At 54.2% G+C, this 286-nt stretch overlaps 1 pseudogene; it reads left to right on the forward strand.

The window, feature by feature from the left end:
* The window catches only part of LOC104078346, a 429-nt pseudogene extending 154 nt beyond the window's left edge, over positions 1–275 (forward strand).
* Positions 276–286: the final 11 nt, after the last annotated feature.

Raw genomic sequence — 286 nt, forward strand, 5'->3', positions numbered from 1 at the left:
GCCTCCTCCATGCCCGGCTTGTACAATGTGAACAGTACCATATATCAAAGCCCGTTCTCTTCCGGATACAGCCTGGGCTCTGATGCCTACAACCTGCATTGTTCCTCTTTTGATCAGAACATTCCCGTCCTCTGCAATGAGCTAACCAAACCCAGCTGTGAGAAAGCGGAGGAAAGCAACCTGCACAACCAGGCTGAGCCTAATTTCCGGATATACCCCTGGATGAGGTCTTCAGGTAGGGGCAAGCGGAGAGGGCTCGGAGCCGTGGCAGCCAGGCAAAGCGTGT

Source organism: Fulmarus glacialis, unplaced genomic scaffold (assembly GCF_000690835.1).
Source record: "Fulmarus glacialis isolate BGI_N327 unplaced genomic scaffold, ASM69083v1 scaffold38666, whole genome shotgun sequence".
Taxonomy (NCBI): Eukaryota; Metazoa; Chordata; class Aves; order Procellariiformes; family Procellariidae; genus Fulmarus; species Fulmarus glacialis.